This window comes from Scyliorhinus torazame, chromosome 8 (assembly GCF_047496885.1).
Source record: "Scyliorhinus torazame isolate Kashiwa2021f chromosome 8, sScyTor2.1, whole genome shotgun sequence".
NCBI classification, from domain to species: domain Eukaryota; kingdom Metazoa; phylum Chordata; class Chondrichthyes; order Carcharhiniformes; family Scyliorhinidae; genus Scyliorhinus; species Scyliorhinus torazame.
This window is the reverse complement of record NC_092714.1, coordinates 274,004,660-274,023,908: the sequence shown is the minus strand read 5'-3', so window position 1 is coordinate 274,023,908 and position 19,249 is coordinate 274,004,660. Positions and strand designations below refer to the sequence as shown.

The window sequence follows — 19,249 nt, the reverse complement described above, 5'->3', positions numbered from 1 at the left end:
ACTTACTATGCAGATGGCTGGTGTTTTGTTGTGTTGATGGCTGCAGGTATCGATTCGGTCTGGCTTCCCCCAGAGGCGAATACACTGTTTTACCTGCAGCTGTCTGTTTGAGTCCTGTTGGCTGATTTTCCCATCAGCCTCTTCCGTTCGCCATTTTAAATCGGGGTTTGGCCATTCTAATCGGGAGTTAGCCATTTTACATGACGACAGCCCTTGTACTTCCCTCCCTAATCCTCTCCTCTTCTAAGACACTCTTTAAAAGCACCTCTTTGATCGAGCTTTCCGTCATCAGTTCTAATATCTCCTTGTGTGGGTTGATGTCAACTGCCATTTGATGACTCGCTTGTGAAGCACCTCTTGGGGGTTTCGCTACGTTAAAGGTGCTAAATGACTACAATTAGTTGTTGTTGTGTTGCCGATTCTTCTGCTTCTTAAGCCAGAGCTGCTGAGGCTAGATGTGGCCCCATTGCTGCTGCCCCAGCTGACGTTAGCTGGATCAGCACAGGCCCTGAATTGCACCAGAATCCTGCCTTTCTCTGTGACGAAGATCCATACACTATGCAAGGATATCGACTGAATGATACCTGGGCTTAAAGGGTTAAATTATGATTACAGCTTGCATTTACTTGACTTGTAGACTGGAAGATTAGGGGGTGAGCTACTCAAGGTGTTTGGGATGATGAGCGGGTTTCTGGAGGAACATTTCCTCTGGTGGAGGAGGGGGGGGGTGGGGGGAGTCCAGGGCAAGGGGACAGAAGCTTCCGTTATGAGCCGGACCCTCCAAGGGCCAAAGGGCCACGTCAGGAAGCGTTCCTCCGCACAGAAAGGCAGTGGAAATTTGAAACACGCTCTGTGAAAAGCTGCTGGGGATGCAGATCCATTGAAAATGTCAAAACGGAGAACGATAAGAGTTTTAATAAAAGCAAAACACTTGGGATGCTGGAAGTCTGAAATAGAAACAGAATGTGTGGAACAGGAGAGACAAACTGGACCTGAAATGTTAACACAGATAGATTTTTGCCAGGCAAGGATGTTTCGGGTTTGGAGCCAGGGTGGGTGGAGAGAGTTCAGGTGTAGTTCGGACACAGTCTAACAGAATAGTGAAGCAGGTAGAATGGACTGGCTGGCCAATTTGCTCATCAACCATGATATTCGAGGTGGGTGCAGATGGCAGCACTGGGGCGGATTTTAACATTAGGCCCTGTCAGAAAGACGCCAGTTTCTGTTTAAGCTCACCGGAGAATGAGGCCATGTGACTCTAACCTCAGTTCAGGTGACCTGCTGCCTTTCGCCACCACCAGCAGATAAACAGGTCTTGTAGAATCACTGGGTCTATCGGGCCTGTGATGGCTCTCGGAAAGTGTTCTCTCATCAGAACTCCGCTTGCCAGTGCAAGGAAGTGGTGCCCCGATCCCGAGACCACCTTCCAATGTGACCCCTGTATCCCCGGAGCCCCCCCCCCCCCCTAACACTGCAACTCACCTGTAAGGGGGTCATCAAACCCCACACCTCATCTAATAAGGGGAGGGCAACCCCTGGCCCGATCCCCAGTGCAGGCAAAATGTCACCAGGTATCGGCAGCCTGGTACCCTGGCAGTGCCCCTGACGGCCTTGCGGTGCCACCTGGGCACCCCGCCAAGGTACCAGACTTGCGGTGCCAGGGTGCCCAGGGTACTACCCTACCCAGAGCCAAGCCACCCAGGGACCCCCCTCCCCCAGTGCCGGTACATCTGGTCTCTGTTTGTGGAGACCAGTGCTAAACGGCACACGGCTGGGATCTCCGAGACACGGGGTTAGATCCCGTGGCTTGGGAAGCTCCCGCGAGTGTACGTCAAAGTGCTTACTACAGCATTTCAATATGGGCAGCACGGTAGCATGGTGGTTAGCACAGTTGCTTCACAGCTCCAGGGTCACAGGTTCGATTCCCGGCTGGGTCACGGTCTGTGCGGAATCTGCACGTTCTCCCCATGTCTGCGTGGGTTTCCTCCGGGTGCTCCGGTTTCCTCCCACGGTCCAAAGATGTGCAGGTTAGGTGGATTGGCCATGATAAATTGTCGTTCGTGTTAAAATGGTTAGGTGGGGTTACGGGGATAGGGTGGGGGTGTGGGCTTGGGTAGGGTGCTCTTTCCAAGGGCTGGTGCAGACTCGATGGGCCGAATGGCCTCCTTCTGCACTGTAAATTCTATCATTCTATGAAAATTCGGGATACCTATTGTGGGCGGGGTCCAGATCACACGAGATCCCGTTAGATCTTATGAGGCATGGCGCGTGGGGTAAATCCCAGGAGGGGCCTCTTGCGAGATTTACCAGCCGCATCGCGTCACGAATCGGGCGTGGAGTGGCCGTTAGATTTCAACCAATCCACTCTGTCAAAACCCCTCATTGTTTTGAATGCCTCGATTATTTTCCCCCAAATATTCTCCCCTCCAAAGTGAAGATAGGGTTCTAGGTACGAGTCTCATTCTGGGGAAGACAAGGATTAGATCCATGTTGGCGAAGCCATGAAGAGAAAACTGGGGAGAGAAGATGAGTAGGGGGATGAGGGGAGGTGGGTGGAGGGAAGGAGGGTGGAGGGTGACAGTCCACGTTTGAACCAGGGAAAGGAGATGGGGAGGGGTGGGAACATGCTGGGTGGATTGGGGTTTGGAGAGTAGAAGGTGGGGGCAGTGGTTCTAAGTCCTCACAGTGACACAGTGTTGGATCTGTCACTGTAACCATAGCAACGGAACATCACAAATCAGATCCACTTCCGTTCAAATGAGGACAACACTCCTTTGCAGTTACTCAGCTGACTGACTGAGGAAGGAGAGGGGAGGGCCCAACCCCCTCCCCCCTCTGTAGCCTCAGGAGGTTTATGAAAAGAGATTGGTGATGTGAGAAGGAAATCAGAGCCCACCAAATGGCCAGCCTGTGAGAGGGGGCCCGGGTTAAACCCCCAACACTGCCACAGGTAATCACACAGCCAAATGGATTTCCAACCTGTTTTGTTTTGATTTGATGAGTTCTCCGAGGAGAACCTCAGGTCGAGTTTCCTTTTGTCTGATATGGAGTTAGGTCATAACTCAGCCATAACCTCACTGACTGGCAGGAAAGGTTTGAGAGGCTGAATGGGCTTCTCCTGTCCCGATGAAGTGTGCGCAGAGTCAGATGTGACTTAACCACAGTACCTGAGCCCAGGCCTACAAGGAATTAGAGATTGCCAAATTTTTGAAGGGGGCATGAGAAAGCTGTTGAAAATCGGCACATATGAAGCTCGGCCTTTATAAATAGAGGATACGTTGAGTACAAAGAGCCAGGCAGTAATGCTAAAGTGGGCCGGGCACCATATTCTCCGGGCCTGCCTGATTCTCGGCCTAGAGGAGTACTGGTCTTGGCAAGCATGGCCCTGACAGGGGGTAAAAGGGAGTTGCCCCCAAAGTCCATCCGAGGGTCACCCTCCCTCCTCACAAGGCACGAGCTGCCCACCCTCCCCCACCAGACACCCCCTCATGGGTGGGGGGAGGGGGCATGGTAGCACAGTGGTTAGCACCAGGGTCCAGGGTCCCAGGTTCGATTCCCGGCTTGGGTCACTCTGTGCGGAGTCTGCATGTTCTCCCCGTGTGTGCGTGGGTTTCTTCCGGGTGCTCCGGTTTCCTCCCACAGTCCAAAGATGTGTAGGTTAGGTGGATTGGCCGTGATAAATTGCCCTTGGTGTCCAAGGAGGTTGGGTGGGGTTACTGGGTTACAGGAATAGGGTGGAGATTTGGGCTTAGGTCAGTGCTCTTTCCAAGCGTCGGTGTAGGGTTGATGGGCCGAATGGCCTCCTTCTGCACTGTAAATTCTATGCAAATTCTATGATTCTAAATTAGGAGACCCCACACAGAGACCCCGCACAGACCCCCTGAATAAAGAAGCCCCCCCGCAGAGACACCTAAATCAGGAGACTCCCACCCCCCACAGATCCCTCAGAATTGAGACCCCTGTCTTGAATCTAGAGAGCAGTCCAGACAGAGGCAGTTAAAAGAATCACTGCTTTAACACTCACCTGGGCAATATGACTGCTGTCAATTCCTGGAAAGAGAAAATCAGTCAACTTGGTTTCAACCCCCTCAATCTTCTGCAAACCAGTCATTCATTTATCTTTGATGTTCGTTTTACTAGGCTGTGATTGACAGCTTCCACCCACACCCAAGCTTTCAGCATTGCACCATTCATCTCCCTTCATGGCTGAATAACTCTGAAGTGCTCTAAAGGCAATGGGCTGGGTTTTCCATCGGCGGGATCATCCGCTTCGCCGGCAGTGCACTCATGCCGCAGATTTCCCGACGGCGTGGGGGTGCCCACAATGGGAAACCCCATTGGCCGGCTGCCGGGACGGAGAATTCCGCTGCCGGCGGGTACGGTGGGACGGAGAATCCCACCCAGTGTTCATAAACATCTTGCCTTGATTGACAGCTCCTGGACCACTTGAAACAGAATTAAGTGCTGCCAATTTCCAGCTGACCACTTCAAAATCACTCAAGCTTGAAGGGAGGTGATTGGAAAGCATTTAATTCTGGTTTAGGTGGTCCAGAAGCTATCAATCTGTTACGATTTAGACCAGGCCTTTGAGATTGGCCAATTGGAATATGAGTTCCCTGATTAGTGGGCCAATCAGGGAACCTCTTCTTTGTATATCACAGGGAGTGTCAGAACCTCTGCACTCCCAGTGTAGACAGCAAGCTAAATGCACGCCCAGTGTAGACAGCAAGCTGAATGCACATGGCCGTACTGCTGTTGGTTTTGTTAATAAAAGGGATTCTGGTGAAGGGACTTATTACATAAGCAAAGTTTGATCTTTCTCTACCAACATGGCTTTTCGAAGCCGCTTTCTTTAAACCTTCAAAATGTTGAAGTCAATTGTTCGAAAATAGTCAATTGGTCTATAACCTATCACTAATGAAATAAGAGCCTATTGTGTTTTTTTTAGCTAATTACTCACATTGTCTCAACTTTAAGACATTGCTTCTTATTAACAACAAAGAACAACAAAGAATATCAGACTCGACAGAATAGGGGCAATAGAGGTCAAGAGGGCTGGTGAACAAAGAACAAAGAAATGTACAGCACAGGAACAGGCCCTTCGGCCCTCCAAGCCCGTGCCGACCATGCTGCCCGACTAAACTACAATCTTCTACACTTCCTGGGTCCGTATCCTTCTATTCCCATCCTATTCATATATTTGTCAAGATGCCCCTTAAATGTCCCTATCGTCCTGCTTCCACCACCTCCTCCGGTAGCGAGTTCCAGGCACCCACTACCCTCTGCGTAAAAAAAGTGCCTCGTACATCTACTCTAAACCTTGCCCCTCTCACCTTAAACCTGTGCCCCCTAGTAATTGACCCCTCTACCCTGGGGAAAAGCCTCTGACTATCCACTCTGTCTATGCCCCTCATAATTTTGTATACCTCTATCAGGTCTCCCCTCAACCTCCTTCGTTCCAGTGAGAACAAACCGAGTTTATTCAACCGCTCCTCATAGCTAAAGCCCTCCATACCAGGCAACATTCTGGTAAATCTCTTCTGCACCCTCTCTAAAGCCTCCACATCCTTCTGGTAGTGTGGCGACCAGAATTGAACACTATACTCCAAGTGTGGCCTAACTAAGGTTCTATACAGCTGCAACATGACTTGCCAATTCTTATACTCAATGCCCCGGCCAATGAAGGCAAGCATGCCGTATGCCTTCTTGACTACCTTCTCCACCTGTGTTGCCCCTTTCAATGACCTGTGGACCTGTACTCCTAGATCTCTTTGACTTTCAATACTCTTGAGGGTTCTACCATTCACTGTATATTCCCTACCTGCATTAGACCTTCCAAAATGCATTACCTCACATTTGTCCGGATTAAACTCCATCTGCCATCTCTCCGCCCAAGTCTCCAGACAATCTAAATCCTGCTGTATCCTCCGACAGTCCTCATCGCTATCCGCAATTCCACCAACCTTTGTGTCGTCTGCAAACTTACTAATCAGACCAGTTACATTTTCCTCCAAATCATTTATATATACTACAAAGAGCAAAGGTCCCAGCACTGATCCCTGTGGAACACCACTGGTCACAGCCCTCCAATTAGAAAAGCATCCCTCCATTGCTACTCTCTGCCTTCTATGGCCTAGCCAGTTCTGTATCCACCTTGCCAGCTCACCCCTGATCCCGTGTGACTTCACCTTTTGTAATAGTCTACCATGAGGGACCTTGTCAAAGGCCTTACTGAAGTCCATATAGACAACATCCACTGCCCTACCTGCATCAATCATCTTAGTGACCTCCTCGAAAAACTCTATCAAGTTAGTGAGACACGACCTCCCCTTCACAAAACCGTGCTGCCTCTCACTAATACGTCCATTTGCTTTTAAGTTAAGTCTGAGTTAGTCTGAGTGTCGACCAATAACCTAGAATTTACCCCTTCAGCCATGGTTTGTGTCCTGTCCGTCTGGGAAGGGCACATCTTAATAATTATCAACAGTGTACATTTTTTGTGTTTCAGATTGATTACATTACAATACCAGCCTTCCTAACATATCCATTAACACATTACTTATTTTTTAATTGGTCACCGTTATGTCTATTAAACTAATCTGGCAGGTTTTCAATAATGCAGCTTTAGATTTTTAAAATTGCTTTTGTCAGTTTAGCACAAATGCTGAATAACGTATTGATTGCGTGCACGAAATCCTCGTCACACTAAAGCTATTGATTTTGAAGCTACCAACACCACCCTGCCTGGAGTCTCCAGTAAGCAATGTGCCATCCCTTTGACCCCCTTGTCAGTAAGCTTTTCATGCAGCCTTGTCAGGGCCCAGCATCTCTCCCCTCGATCTGCCTTCCACTGTCCACTTTCTTCGTCCATCTGCTTGCCCCTCTGCCTGCCATCGTGAACACTCACCCTTTGTCCCTCTGGACTTTAAAATGTGCCAGCCTGCAATACCCGGTCGAGGACAACTCTTGGCGCTGGAAGACCAACAGGTTTCAGACAGACCAAAGAACGTCTTTCACCGAGCTGATGGTCCTCCAGCAGCTGGTGTTTGTCGCGGTGTGTGTTCCTGGGAACAGCCCTTGGAGCAAAGTCCTGCGTTACGGGGCTGCTCGGGATGAACCAGCCCATCTCTCTCCAGACTTTCTTTGCAAAGACACATTCCACAAGGAGGTGGACAACAGTCTCCTCCCCATCACAGCCTCCTCGAGGTCAACATGTGGATGGGGTGAAGCTCCCGGCATGGAGGGAAGATCTGTCGGGGAGGGCGTCTCACCACCACTACGTCTTGCTGCTTGTTCTGGAAGTTCTGGTGATGAGGCATTTTGCCAAGTGACCTACAGTCTGCTCAGGGAACCATCCGTGTCTTTTTCTCAGAGATCCTCAGCCATTGCCGACCATTTTCTGATAGAGTCAAAAAGCTTCTACAGCAAAGACTGTAAAAGACGCAAAGAGGCCCTTTGGCCCATTGAGTTCATGCCGGCCATTCAGCTCCTCAATGAACTTGTGGTCAAAGCTGTTTCTCAGCATGAACATTTCCAGGCGGGACAGGTGGTACGGCACGGTCCAACTATGTGGAGCGGTCCGCGGCAATGAGGCGAGACCCATCCTCCACAACACTGTGAATGACCAGACCCATCCTCCACAACACTGGGGACAGTCAGACCCATCCTCCACACACTGCGAATGACCAGACCCATCCTCCACAACACTGGGGACAGTCAGACCCATCCTCCACAACACTGGGGACAGTCAGACCCATTGTCCACAACACTGGGGACAGTCAGACCCATCCTTCACAACACTGGGGACAGTCAGACCCATCCTTCACAACACTGGGGACAGTCAGACCCATCCTCCACAACACTGCGGACAGTCAGACCCATCCTTCACAACACTGGGGACAGTCAGACCCATCCTTCACAACACTGCGGACAGTCAGACCCATCCTTCACAACACTAGGGACAGTATGACCCATCCTCCACAACACTGGGGACAGTCAGACCCATCCTTCACAACACTGGGGACAGTCAGACCCATCCTTCACAACACTGGGGACAGTCAGACCCATCCTCCACAACACTGGGGACAGTCAGACCCATCCTCCACAACACTGGGGACAGTCAGACCCATCCTCCACAACACTGGGGACAGTCAGACCCATCCTTCACAACACTGGGGACAGTCAGACCCATCCTTCACAACACTGGGGACAGTCAGACCCATCCTTCACAACACTGGGGACAGTCAGACCCATCCTCCACAACACTGGGGACAGTCAGACCCATCCTTCACAACACTGGGGACAGTCAGACCCATCCTTCACAACACTGGGGACAGTCAGACCCATCCTTCACAACACTGGGGACAGTCAGACCCATCCTCCACAACACTGGGGACAGTCAGACCCATCCTTCACAACACTGGGGACAGTCAGACCCGTCCTCCATAACACTGGGGACAGTCAGACCCATCCTCCACAACACTGGGGACAGTCAGACCCATCCTCCACAACACTGGGGACAGTCAGACCCATCCTCCACAACACTGGGGACAGTCAGACCCATCCTTCACAACACTGGGGACAGTCAGACCCATCCTCCACAACACTGGGGACAGTCAGACCCATCCTCCACAACACTGGGGACAGTCAGACCCATCCTCCACAACACTGGGGACAGTCAGACCCATCCTCCACAACACTGGGGACAGTCAGACCCAGACTCCACAACACCGGGGACAGTCAGACCCATCCTTCACAACACTGGGGACAGTCAGACCCATCCTCCACAACACTGGGGACAGTCAGACCCATCCTCCACAACACTGGGGACAGTCAAACCCATCCTCCACAACACTGGGGACAGTCAGACCCATCCTTCACAACACTGGGGACAGTCAGACCCATCCTCCACAACACTGGGGACAGTCAGACCCATCCTTCACAACACTGGGGACAGTCAGACCCATCATTCACAACATTGGGGACAGACAGACCCATCCTTCACAACACTGAGGACAGGTAGAGCCTCAGCACCGAGTGACACTTGGTGTTTACGTACCGAGGATCTACACACAGCTTGTTGCAACCGCACACAGAGGAGACCATCAGGATTAGGGTGATGTTGGGCACATTTTTCCTGCCTTCATCTAGAGGTTTGTACATCACATCCCTGCGAACGTGGTCCATTTTCAACACCACATGAAGCAGAAATTACTTGGATAATCGCCACGGTGCTGGACTAAGGAATGGGCCAGATCGGCAGCACAACAGCAACACCGACAGTGCCCCACTCCTGATGATCAGGCTCTTACCTGCAATGGGGTGTGAGCGTCCCTCCCACATACCCACTTTTGGTCCATTATCCCGACCCACTCCTGCCAGTTTGTAAAACCCGCCCTTGTCTCTCAGAACCGTATCCCCAGCACTTTCAGGCCATCAGACTTGACGGCGAAAGGGACAAGGGATCGGACAGCCCAGTTTCAAAAGAACATGGCCTTGCTCTTAGACTTTGATCTGAGAGCCCTCACTGCCCGGGATTGTCACTCCTCTTCTGCCCGAATCCTTCCCGATGGACTCAGCAAAGGGAGAGGGGGGGCGGCCCTGCCTGACTCCAGGAAAGCTCTCTGATTCCCACCCATTGATTGAGGCTACATGACTGATGTTTGTGTAGAGCACTTGGATCAAATTGTGGATTCCCTTCCCAACCGCCATTTTGGAGAGCACATCCGTCATGTAGGTGTGCGATATTCTATCAAACGCCTTCTCCTGGTCCATGCTGATGAGGCAGGTGTCCGCCCTCCTGTCCCGCACGTGGGCGATCGTATCCATGAGTAGCGCGAGGCTATCAGAATCTTCCTGCCGGGTACAGTGGTCAGTGTGGACCACCCGCTCCAGAGCCCTCCACATTCAACAGTGAAATGGGGCACCAATTGATAATTCCCTCCCTTTCCCCCTTCTGCTTGTAGATGAGGGTGATGATGCCTTTCCTGGTGGATTCTGACATGCTCCAGGCCAGAAGCAGACTCTGGTATACCTCCAGCAGGCCAGGGCTGATACAGTTCCCACAGAGAAATCCATCTCAGCTGGTAAACCATCGCTTCCGGGAGTTTTACTCTTCTCAAAGGACTCGAGTGTCTTAGTCAACTCGTCCAGATACAGTGCTACGTCCAGACTCTTACGCTCACTGCCGTTTATGACCTCCATGATAGAGGACAGGAAGGACTGGGGGGGCCACGCTTTCTGTGAGCTTCATGTTACACAGTCCGGCATTAAAGGATTTGCTGATCATCAAAATGTCAGACTGCAGTGAATGTAGTGAGCCACCCTCTCACTTCAAGCTGCTGATCACTGGGCTCTTTCTGTGCACCTTTGGGACGAGGAAGCACAAGCACGTCTCATCCAGCTCCACTGAACGGATGCTGGAACAGAAGATGATCTTGGAGGCCTCCTCGGCAAAGAGCGAGGCTGGCTGTTCACCTCCGGGACATCCTCCTTGACATCAACCCCCCCTCGATTGCAACCACTGCATATTCTGCGTGCCTTGCCAGAGTCAGCATGTTCTGAGATGAGTCCATCCACCTTGGACTCTCAGCATGGGATTTGGTACACAGACAGACTGTAGACACACTCGGGTATCTGCTTAACCCTTGTTTATTAAGGCTGCACCTGAACAAGGTACAGAATAGGCACATTGTTCCTCGGCAAGAGAGAGTGAGAGAGCCGAATATATAACTGATGTCAGTAGTACATCATCATTTACATCATATATTAACATATCCCATCAATTAAAAGCTCCTGGAGAAGGTGGAGGACCTAGAGAATAGGTCCCGCCGGCAGGACTTGAGAATCGTTGGGCTCCCGGAGGGGCCCAAAGGAGTGGACGCTGGGGCATACATCACAGATATGTTTGAGAAACTGCTGGGGGATGGAGCATTCTCCCGACCCTTGGAGGAGGACAGAGCTCACAGAGCACGCGCAAGGAAGCCGCGAATGGGAGACCCCCCCCGAGGGCAATGTTTGTGAGATTCCATAGGTACTTGGATGAGGAGCGCATTTTACAGTGGGCCAAGCAGACACGGAGCTGTAAATAGGACAACAGTATCCTGCGGATCGACCAAGACCTGAGTGCGGAGGTGGCCAGGAGAAGAGCGGGGTTCAATCAGATCAGGTCCACCCTTTTTTAAGAAAAAGGTGAAGTTCGGACTGTTGTACCCAGCCCGTCTCTGGGTCATGTACGAGGTACAGCACTTTTATTTCGAGTCGCCTGAGGACGTGCTGGACTTTGCGAAAAGGAAAGGACAGGTGGTGGACTGGGAACTTTTGAACTTTGCTGCAATGTTCATGTTTTTTTAAAAAAAAGTTTCTTGTTTTCCGTTTTGTGGAAGCTGTCTGTAATGCCTTGTGTATTGATTTGGGGCCAGTGGCAGAGCTGAGTGAGTTCAGGTTTACATTTGCACTGTTGGGGGATGGAGGTATGCTTGTTTAGATTTTGGATCTCTTGATCTTTGTTAGCGTTTTTTTTTCTCTTCCTGTTTTTTCTGTTGGGCAAGTGTGTTGGGATTGTTTGTTATTGGAATATGTATGTGAGCGGGGTGGGGAGGGAACAGTAGGTGGGAGACTTCCTGGCACCAGGGGTGGGGGCCACCAAGCTAGCTGGGCGGGCTAGCTCACAGAAGCATAGTGGGGGGTGAGCAGATGTTAGCTTTATCAAAGGGGTCGATTTATATTGTGTTGTTACTGGGGGGGGGGGGGGGGGGGGGGGAGGAAAATGTTCTGCTGACGAGGGAGGGACTTTTGCTAAGGGACAGAGAGGAGGTCGGGAGCGGTGGCTGCCTGGGGGCGGGCCGGTGGAGCCGCGGATTACGGGCTGGAGACTGGCCCAAAAAAGGGGATGGCTGATCGGCAAAGGGGGGGGGGTCGGCAATGAGCCCCCCAACTAGGCTGATCACCTGCAATGTACGAGGGCTAAATGGGCCGGTCAAGAGGGCACGCGTGTTTGCGCATCTGAGGGGACTGAAGGCGGACGTGGTAATGTTGCAGGAAACGCACCTTAGAGTAGCTGACCAGATTAGATTAAGGAAAGGCTAGGTCAGTCAGGTCTTTATTCTTGGGACTGGATTCAAAGACTAGAGGGGTCGCGATCCTGATCAATAGGCGGGTGGTGTTTGAGGCGAGTAGAATAGTTTTGGATGTGGGCGGTCGGTACATTATAGTCAGTGGGAAACTGTAGGGGGTGCAGGTGGTATTAGTAAATGTGTATGCACCAAATTGGGATGGTGTGGAGTTTATAAAGAGGATGCTGGGGAAGATACCGGACCTGGATTCGCACAGGTTGGCCATGGGAGGGGACATCAACACAGTCATTGACCCTGGCTTGGAACGGTCAAGCTCGAAAACGGGCAGGGTGCCAGCAATGGCAAAGGAACTAAAAGGGTTCGTGGGGCAGATGGGGGGATGGATCCATGGAGATTTGGGCAGCCGAGGGTGAAGGAGTTCTCCTTCTACTCACACGTGTATAAAGTGTACTCCCGGATCGATTTCTTCATTTTGAGCAGGCCTTGGCTGACCGGGGTGGTGGATACGGGGTACTCGGCGATCACAATCTCAGACCATGCTCCGCACTGGGTTGATCTGCAGGTTGGTAAAGACAGTAACCAGCGCCCGTAATGGAGGTTAGATGTGGGACTTCTAGCTGACGAAGAGGTGTGCGGGCAGCTGAGGAATCTTATTCAGAACTACCTGGAAGTCAACAACACGGGGAAATTTTGGCAGCGGTGGTCTGGGAAGCACTGAAGGCGGTGGTCAGAGGGGAGCTGATCTCGATATGAGCCCACAGGGAGAAGGTGGACAGGGCAGAGACGGACTGACTGGTAAAGGAGATACTGCAGATCGATAGGTATGCGGAGACCCCAGAGGCTGGGCTTTTAAGGGAACGGCAGAGGCTGCAGGCGGAGTTTGACTTGTTAACCACAGGGAGGGCGGTAAAGCAGCTGAGAAAGGCGAGGGGGGCGATCTATGAGCATGGGGAGATGGCCAGCAGAATGCTTGCGCAGCAGCTTAGAAAGAGGGAGGCAGCCAGGGAGATGGGGAAAGTAAATGACGGAGATGGGAGCCTGGTTGGAGATTCAGCAGGGGTGAATAAGGCTTTTAAGGATTTTGAAAGTTGGCTATATGGGTCGTAACCCCCAACGGGGCCAGAGGGGATGAGGCACTTCTTAGGAGGGGCTGACTTTCCCGAAGGTGGATGGGGAGCTGGTAGAAGGGCTGGGGGCCCCGATCGGGTTGGAAGAGATAGCGGAGGGTCTGAAGGCCATGCAGTCGGGTAAAGCCCCGGGGCCGTACGGGTACCCAGTGGAGTTCTATAAAAATCTCTCTGGGATATTGGGACTGTTGTTGATGAGGACATTCAATGAGGCAAGGGAGAGAGGGGTGCTGCCCCCGACGATGTCACAGGCCACAATTTCGCTGATGCTTAAGTGGGTCAAGAACCCGGAGCTGTGTGGGTCCTACAGGCCGATATCCCTGTTGAATGTGGACGCCAAACTGCTGGCCAAAATTCTGTCCTCCAGAATTGAGGATTGTGTTCCGGACATTATTGGGGAGGACCAGACGGTGTTTGTTAAGGGTAGGCAGTTGGTGGCCAATATAAGAAGGGTATTAAACGTGATCACGATGCCCCCGAAAGGTAGGGAGGTGGAGGTAGTGGTCGCAATGGACGCACAGAAGGTCTTTGATCGAGTAGAATGGGAATATCTGTGGGAGGTACTGGCACGGTTCGGATTTGGGCGGGGCTGTATTGACTGGGTCAGGTTGCTGTATCAGGCTCCTGTTGCGAACGTACGGACGAATAGGACAACATCGGACTACTTTAGACTGCACCGGGGGACGAGACTGGGATGCCCCCTCTCCCCACTGTTGTTCGCGCTGGCCATTGAGCCGCTGGCAATGGCTCTGAGAGGAGGCATGTGGGAGCAGATGGAGCATCGATTTGGTCTCCAATCTGTAATAATCCCCGGTTTGCCCCGGGAAGTATGGATGGGGGGTTCCGGAGATGGCGGAGAGCAGGGATTGAGAGGATGGAGGATATGTTTATAGAGGGAAGATTTCCGAGTTTGAGGGCGCTGGAGGAGAAGTTTGGATTGGCGAGGGGACTTCAGGTGCGGGACTTCCTATGTAGACAGGTTTCAACCTTCCCGCTCCTACCGCGAAGGGGGGTTCAGCTCAGGGTAGTTTCCAGAGGGTGGGTAGGAGAAGGGAGCGTCTCTGACATTTACAAGGAACTTATGGGGTCAGAGGAGACGCAGACTGAGGAGCTGAAGCGAAAGTGGGAGGAGGAGCTGGGAGGAGTGATAGAGGATGGTCTATGGGCGGACGCTTTGAGTAGAGTTAACGCGTCCACAACATGTGCCAGGCTCAGCCTGATACAGTTCAAGGCGTTCACCGGGCTCACATGACAGTGGCCCGGATGTGCAGATTCTTTTGGGTGGAAGACAGGTGTGCAAAGTGTGCGAGAGGGCCAGCGAACCATGTCCACATGTTCTGGACTTGTCCAAAACTTAGGGGATTCTGGCAAGGGTTTGCAGATGTCATGTCCACGGTGTTAAAAACAAGGGTGGCACTGAGTCCAGAGGTGGCGATTTTCGGGGTGTCGGAAGACCCGGGAACCCAGGAGGAGAAAGAGGCAGACGTTCTAGCCTTTGCCTCCCTGGTAGCCCGGAGACGGATACTATTAGCTTGGAGGGACTCAAAGCCCCCGAAGTCGGAGACCTGGCTATCGGACATGGCTAGCTTTCTCTGTCTGGAGAAAATTGACCATGAGCGGGACAATGTTAGGGTTCGCCCGGTGGTGGCAACCGTTCGTCGACTTCTTTGCGGAAAATTAGTCGTCAGCAGAAGGGGGGCGGGGGGTTAGTTTAGCTTTGAGTAGGGGGTTAATAAAGGTGGGACCTGTAAGGGAGGGAGACGGCTTTTGCACTATGTTTATAGTTTCATGTACATTGTTTATTGTGTTGTTGTTATACCAAAAATACCTCAATAAAATGTTTATTTAAAAAAAAACATATCCCATCAATTAACCTTTTATATCACACCCGCCACCTTAAATATTCACTTCCTCCATCACTGATACACGGTGGCAACTGTGTGTACCATCTACAAGATGCACTGCAGTAATTCACCAAAGATCCTTCAACAGTCCTTTACAAACCTGCGATCTCTACCACCTAGAAGGATAAGGGCAGCAGATTCATGGTTACACCATCACCAACTAGTGGCCTTCGGAGTCCCTCACCATCCTGACTTGGAAACATGTCGGCCGTTCCTTCACTGTCACTCGGCCAAATTCCTGAAACTGCCTCACTAACAGCGCTGTGGGTGTACGTACACCAGGTGGACAGCAGGGGTTCAAGAATGCAGCTCACCACCACCTTCTCAAGGGCAATTAGAGATGGTCAACAAATGCTGGTCTAGCCAGCGAAGCTCTCATCCTGTAAAAAAATTAATTAAAGAAACTCCCGTCTCTCATTCTTCTAAGCTCTCGTGAGTATCGACCCATTCTCCTCAGCACCAGGCCCAGGTGGGCCCGTAGGATTTTAACTCCAGGTCCTAATTTGGGCGTTTGATGTGGGATGTGAATTAGAAGCTGATTCACTGCTTCTGCTGACTTGCCACTGGTTCCAGGGCAGTGAAGTGATGGAGAATCACATGGCTGGCATCTGGAGCCAGGGGCCTTCCAAGAAAACCTCAAGATCCTGGCTGGGGGGTTAGTGCACCCAACCTCACCATGGCTCCCCACAGAGTAAGCACGGAAAGAGAGACAGCGGCAGGTTTCAGCTCCCTCGTCACCAACTTTCAAACAAGAGCAGGTAGTTAGCTCTGGTGTCCCGGCCAAGATTCGTCCCTCAATCTCCATGACAAAAAACAGTTTATCTGGTCGCTATCACTATGTTAACCACATTCGTAAATGTTGGTGGAATAGATAAAAGTCTGAGATGCTGTCGAAGAAATTATAAGTCAACACTTCGAGTTTGTGCCAAATGTCCTTTAATTAACACGAAGTTCGGGGGGGATTGGAGATACCAGTCAAATGTCCCCGCTTTACAGAGGTAAAGGTAGGCAATTTATATGATACAGTACGCAATATCTAGGACAGAAAGCATTCTTTAGATTAGCAAGAGACAGAAAAATGAGCAGGCCAGAGTTAGATTTTAATAACAATTCTGCACTGTAAATTCTATGAAAATCTATGAAAACAAGCCTTGAGTTCCTTGCCTAAGAAAAATAATAATTGTAAGTTGTCAGAAAAACAATGTGCAGCTGTACGCTTGTTTACATTGTGTGACCTGACTGTTTCATACAGAACTTCTTGACTGAAATAAGGCTAAATATCCATCATGCTTTGCCAAGTGCCTATTTCCATGACATATAGTCAAGCAGCCGGTTAAAATGAATACAGAGCATTAAGGCAACTAATCCGCCAACTAAAGTCCCTTCTGCAGATGCCAACACAACCCTCAAAGCAGAACCCGTTTTCTCTTCAAAGCTCGTTAAGACCTGCACAGCCACTTTCGCGCCTTATTCCTTCAAATTTCACGAGAGGCCAGTTACACCTCGAGCTTGTACTCTCTCAGGGTAAATTCTCAAAGGAGCTAATTCGCACACTGCTCTCCCTGGCCACTCAAACTGATCTCTTGAGCAGAAAACTGTCATTTATAATTTCCCCTCTTACACAATAGCCCAATTGTCACATGATAAAATTGGCCAATCAGAGGGCAGCTAATTATACCACTTTCTGTAATCAAGTTAATGAAGATTTTTGTGGTCGGCGAAAGCTGCTCAGTGAAGGACTCCAAATGAAAGTTGGGCTAAATATACCCACGTTCATTCCAGGGATGTGCTGAGCGATTTATCTCAATAAATGTTGCACCCGACCGCGAGGGAGAGAGTCAGCCCAGGTTCCTGCCTCTGATTACTGGCCAGTGGAAAGTATGTGTATGGGCACCGGGTGAGAACGGGGGTAACAGATTGGCTATGACAACCCTCTCCTTCCTTTCCCTCCCTCCCCCCCTCCCACAACCCTCCCCATCTCCCTTCACCCACCCACCCCTCCTCCCCACACACCCCTTCCCGACCCCTCCTTTTCCTTCTCCGTATCTGCGGAATAAATTAACAGACTGCTTATAATAATCTGTATTAGTGTCACAAGTAGGCTTACATTAACACTGCAATGAAGTTACTGTGAAAAGCCCCTAGTCGCCACATTCCGGCGCCTGTTCGGGGACACGGAGGGAGAATTCAGAATGTCCAAATTACCTAACAGCACGTGTTTCGGGACTTGTGGGAGGAAACCGGAGCACCCGGAGGAAACCCACGCAGACACGGGGAGAACGTGCAGACTCCGCTCAGACAGTGACCCAAGCCGGGAATCGAACCCGTGACCCTGGCCCTGTGAAGCAACAGTGCTAGCCACTGTGCTTCCATGCCGACATTCGATACTGGTTGAGCAATAATGCTCTCCAATACGCTATTGGGAAGACTGAAGACATTCATGTGTTTGGTCCGCGCTCCAAACCGCACCCCTCCCGACTTTCAGCCCCCTCCCTGGTAAAAGTCTGAGATTCAGCCAGTCTGTTCTCAAACTGGGTGTCACAATTGACTCCGAGGTGAACTTTCACCTTTGTATCGATGCCATCACTAAGACTGTCTATTGCTACCTCTGTGACATCACTCGATTTACCCCGCCTCAGCTCATCCGCTGCTGAAACCCTCACTCTTGCCTTTGTCACCTCTCTGCTCAACCGTTCCAGTGCCCTCCCGGCTGGCCTCCAATAATCTACTCTGCTGTCCACGTTATAACTCACAGCGAGTCCCTATCACCCCCTGTGCTCGCAGACCTTCACTGGCTCTCCAGCCAAGCAAATCCGTCCATGGCCTCACCCCTCCCTATCTCTGTAATCTCCTCCAACCTCACAACCATTTGAGATCTCCGAGCTCCTCTATTTCCGGCCAATTTTAACCCCTCCACCATTGGCAGCCGGGACACAAGCTCTGGAGTCCCCTCCCTAAATTCTCTGCCTCTCAACCTCACTTTTCTCCTTTAAGACACTCCTTAAAAACCTTCCCTTTGTTTTATAAAGTGCCTATGAATCCGCCGTGGGACATTTCCTTTGATTTGAAACACTATGTAAATGATGCTGCCATTTGACTGTGTGCCTTTGGCTATTGATGCAGTTTGTCCCTGAATGGATACTTGTGGAGTTTAGACAAATTGAGATGAGTTTGCGCCCAGTGTTTCGAGATTAGATCAGCTGTGTATTTCCAGGTAAAGGCTCGGGACTGGTGCAAGGCAGTTCTGGGAATGGTGGGCGAGGAATTGCTTATGGATGAAACTTTAAGGAAAGGGGACAATTAAAGGGAAGTGTGAAATTTAGACGTGACATTTCTGAAACCCTTGGACAGATTCAGAGACCAGTTGATCGAACAGAAGCCAGTGTGTTTTTTAATTCATTCTCGAGACGTGGGCTTCGCTAGCTAGGCTAGCATTTATTGCCCATCCCTAATTGCCCTTGAGAAGGTGCAGGTGAACGGTCTTCATGAACCGCTGCAGACCATGTGATGTAGGTACACCCACAGTGCTGTTAGAGAGGAATTTCTACGATTTTGACCCAGCGACAGTAACGGAACAGCGAAATATTTCCAAGTCAGGATGGTGAGTGACTTGGAGGGGACCCTCCAGGTAGTGGTGGTGTTCCCATTCATCTGCCACCCTTGTCCTTCTAGGTGGCAGCAGTGATGGGTTTGGAAGGTGCTGCCTAAGGAGCCTTGGAGAGTTCCTGCAGTGCATCTTGTAGATGGAACTCCCGGCTGCCACTGCATCGGTGGTGGAGGGAGTGAATTTGTGGAAGATATACCAATCAAAGTGGGCTGCTTTGTCCTGGAAAGTGTCAACCTTCTTGAATGTTGCTGGAGCTGCGCTCATCCAGGCAAGTGGAGAGTATTCCAGCACCCTCCTGACTTGTGCCTTGTAGATGATGGACAGTCTTTGGGGAAGAAGTGACAGAGAAACCTAACATGAAAGTGTTTATTATCCAGGAGCAGGTGGAGTCTAGATTAAGGAGAATATTCTGCTGCAGTCCAGGTAGAAAGCTGTGTGGGAGCTGCGGTGTGTCCTTATGGAATCGAACTTCCCAATAATCCCACAGACCCAGCGGAGATTTTCCGTCCAGTGAATGGAAGATGGGGCACCAGGCAA

The 19,249-nt window shown here is 51.0% G+C and overlaps 1 protein-coding gene across 7 annotated transcripts in view; it reads left to right on the top strand.

The window, feature by feature from the left end:
- LOC140428660 (DENN domain-containing protein 3-like) overlaps positions 1–19,249 on the top strand; it is a 294,281-nt gene that overhangs the window by 39,795 nt on the left and 235,237 nt on the right. Inside the window, exon 1 of one of the 7 annotated variants that reach the window (XM_072515346.1) lies at positions 2,803–2,950. The exons of 4 other annotated variants lie outside the window; for them this stretch is intronic. The gene's annotated coding sequence lies outside the window, so the exon portion shown is untranslated. Of the gene's footprint in view, positions 1–2,802; positions 2,951–16,848; positions 17,003–19,249 lie in introns of those variants that run through there. 2 more of the 7 variants (XM_072515347.1, XM_072515348.1) reach the window with 2 other exon arrangements.